Genomic DNA, 3,968 nt, shown 5'->3' with positions numbered 1-3,968 from the left:
ATACCAAAGGGCCCCAACCCCTATCATGATTGATCAAGAGGCAAGGGATGCATGCTCAATGAAATGCAACCTAGGCATGGAGGCTAAGTATGCAACATGAACATGCAAATGAGCAATGTATACTAGGCACGCAACCTAAACATGTAAGCAAACATGGCATGCAACAACATGCGATGATGGACTTAAACTAATATGGATAGCTCGCAAGCATGCCAAAATCAGTGGCCATGTGATGAAAATGAGGCAACCAAGATGCATGCAAACATGCACAATGCAATGGCCCCGAGTCTAAGGCACAAAACACAACTCTGCAAAGGCATTGAAAGGATGAATTATGGCATACAATGGAATATGTTCCAGCACTGAAGCATGATGCTAAACAGCCTCGAAACATGAAAAAATGGCACCCGATGCATGAGATGAACCCCGAAACTCGAAACTAGGCACACGGAATGACTTATAGCTATACAAAGCATGCATTATTTGATCATGAAGGATGAAGACAGATGCAAGATAGTCCCAAAACATGCATATTTTCAGTTTATAATAAGTCTCAAAAATGAAGAGAAATGGGGCTAATCTATCATGCAAAGATGGCCCTTAAAAGAGAGATTAAACACAAAGGGACAGCAGCTGGCCCCAAATGGCAAAGAGCCCTTCAACAAAGTTGAATAGGGGCTCAAAACAAGGCACTTTACAGTTTACATCAAGCCACAAAAATAATCAAAAATAAGGCCAAACTATCATGCAAGAAAAGGCCTAAAAGAGGGGTAAAGAGACAAGTGGTAGTAGGAGACCTCAAACAGCAGGAGGTTCTTGATCAAACATGAAAAGGGGCTCAAAATAAGACTATTTATAGTTTGGGTCAGAGCCCAAAAATGTAAGCAGCAAAGGCTAAGAAAGCATGCAAAATAGAGCTAAAAGAGAGGGAAAAGAGACTTACCCTTGTAGCCTAAGTCTTCAACAAATTTTGATCTAAGAAATGGTGCTCCTAGCCTCTAGAAATCAGCTTCAAAGGGCTGGAATGGAGGGTGAAGGTGTGGTGCTATGAGTGGTAGTGTAAAGGGGGCAAGAGCCTTAGGGTTTGAAGGGTTTGGGAGAGAGAGATAGGGAGAGAGCTGAAAAATTTTTTAGAGAGAGGAAATTTTTTCTTTCTCCAAGTTGTATCTCTCTTTTCTCTTCCCTCTTTTGTGTCTCCTCATCCTTCTCTCTTTTGAAGCTTGATTGATATAGAGATATATAAATCTGCAGCTCCTCAGAGCTCCCACGTCCAGGTATGGGCTGGGGTATGGCCTGGAATGACAGCTGCCAGCTGTCTGCAGAAATATCTGTTGAAAACCATATTTGGCCGGCCGGCCATCAAAGTGGCCGACCGGCAGTCAAATTGGCCGGCCGGCCATCACATTTGGCCGATGGCAACATAACACAGCCGGTGGCCTCAAGCCATGGCCGGTGGAGTGTGGGGATGTCCCAAAAGCCATTCCCTGCCCACCAAAGCAAAACACAAGTGTTTGGTGCAAAACTAGACACAAAACGGTCGAGTCGAGAGATCTTGAGGCAAGGCGCGTAGCCGAGGCCTCCGGGAACTCAAGACGAACACAAAACATGGATGATCACCGAGTGTTCAAGCGGTGACGTCCAAGTCTTGAGGACGGTCAAAAATGGGGTGTCTACAACCTCCATTCATTTGTATTGCATGCACCGGGCTCGGCGCATCATACTAACTGCATAGTATTTCAAATCTAACTTGAATACGTGTTACTTGTCGCATTCCACATGCCACTCTTAGATTAGCCGAGCCTATTCTAGATTGCATTTTGTATGCGATGCATTAGCCATTTAACATGGACTTGGATCATACATTTGATTACTAACATGTTCATTGTTTTGGCTTGGAGTACACTGTAAGTGTTTTATCCTTTAGCATCTTGCATGAGTGTGAATGTTAAACATGACAACATGCTTACCATGTGGCTATATGCTTATGTGATATAAACTGCCTGAATGCCTGTGGGTGAAGGTTGGATTGTTTGAGTTGGAACAACTCGTCGAAATCCATGTTTTAGCCTACTTGCGAGTAACAAACTTCAAACCATTTCCAAACAAACGGATATGCGATGCTTTTTTCCAAATTAGGCAATCTAGTCTATACTTGTTTTGCTGTGCGCATCACGTAATAAAGATTAGCTAATTAACCGGAATAAGAACGCATATGTTTTCAAAACAAGATATCAAGGTTAGTCGAGGCCGATCTTCGGATCGGGCGAGAGGGGGTGCTCATAGCTGACTTTCCCCAATCGTACCCAAGTTCCCGAGCCGAGGCAACTTTGATGATGACGGACACGTGGCGTTAGGCAAACGAGTCAAGGTTTCCTAAATTCCCCCAAAATAAAATATTTAGGTGGCGACTCTATATCTTGCAAAGCAGTCCATGTTTGGCACTTCTTTACAAAAATCTGTTTTCCAAAACGATTTGCCGGATTTGGACTCTTTGGTTCAGATTAAGATCTGTGACAATTTGAGTCCGAACTGTAGTAAGCCCAGAACGAACAAATCGGGTTCATCCTCCCGGGGCGTTCGGGGACGTCTACAACAACCAAGGCAGTAGGCCAAGACAGCAGGCCAGCCCGCAGCCAAGGCAGCAGTGCTAGGCCCAGCCTAGCATTAGCTAAGGTAGTAGCCTAGGTTGCGACCTTAATGCCCACCTTGGAAGCAGCCCAGGTCGCCGCATATGGAGCCACAATTTCTTTTCGTGGCATCATCATCTTATCCAATTGCAAATTGTTGTATGTTGCATTGCACTAGTTGTTTTGTATCACCTATTGTGTTTTTTATCGCTTTGTCCGACAATGTGTCGTATTTCGTACATTTTTACCACTTGTTTTGAGCATGATTCTTTTATATTCTTACCTAAACCATGCATATAATTAATAATGCACTTGTATTAATTTTAAATGTCATTTATTTTTTTTTTCTATTTTTCTGGAATTTTTTGAATTTTGTAAATATTTATTTATTTATAAAAATTTGAATAAAATAAATAAAAACTTAAAAATTAAGATAATTACTAGTGCCTCATCCTTTAATTATTGGAATCATTTTTACAATTTTTTTTTCGCTATTTTTACTAATTTTTATTTGTTTAAATATTAAAATAGAAATAAATTAAAATAAAATAATCAGAAGGCCGAAATTTTCTTTTAATTTTTTTTATTGTGTCTTGATTTATTTTCTTAAAGTTATGATTAAAAATTCGTGAAAGAAAACGTCACTTTTTTTAAAAATCCTATTATGAGTCCTCGAGCATAGGTGATGTTTTCTCCTGCCAGATGGAAAAAAACTTAACATGCCAGTGCGCATGCGTGGCATATGCCGTTGCTTGGCTTGTGGCATTGAAACTCCATAGCCATGCATGGGATGTGTCGAGTAGCAGCCCACGGTGGTGGTGGTGGCATGACGACCTTGGCTGCAGCCTGGTCGGCATGCTAGCTTAGCGGGCACGCACGTAGACTGGTTGACGTTGCAGCATGGCATGCTCGGGGCCTTGGCAGCCTAGTGAACTTAGCAGCATGCTAGCCTGGCCTGCCCACGGTCTTGGCAGCATGGCATGCTCATGGCCTAGGCGACATGACAACTTAGCATGCGCACGACCTTGGCACCATGGCATGCCCGTAGCTTATACGGTGTGACAGCCTGGCATACCTGGGGCCTAGGCCGCATGGCTATGTAGACCGCCCAAACTCGCCCGTGCGCACGAGGGCGCGAATTGTGTTCTAGCTACTACAGTTCAGACTCCTATCACGGTTCTGAATCTAATTTCACAAAATGCAATGTAAGACTGATAAATCACCAAAGAGTCCAAATCCGGCAAATCATTTTGGAAAATCGATTTTAATAAAAAAGCGCCAAACATGGACTGCTTTGCCAGATTTCAGAGTCGCCACCTAAATATTTTATTTTGAGAAATT

The sequence above is a fragment of the Camellia sinensis genome, unplaced genomic scaffold (genome assembly GCF_055761805.1).
Source record: "Camellia sinensis isolate YWXY unplaced genomic scaffold, ASM5576180v1 Unanchor2, whole genome shotgun sequence".
In the NCBI taxonomy this organism is placed as follows: Eukaryota; Viridiplantae; Streptophyta; class Magnoliopsida; order Ericales; family Theaceae; genus Camellia; species Camellia sinensis.
This window is presented reverse-complemented; position numbering follows the sequence as displayed.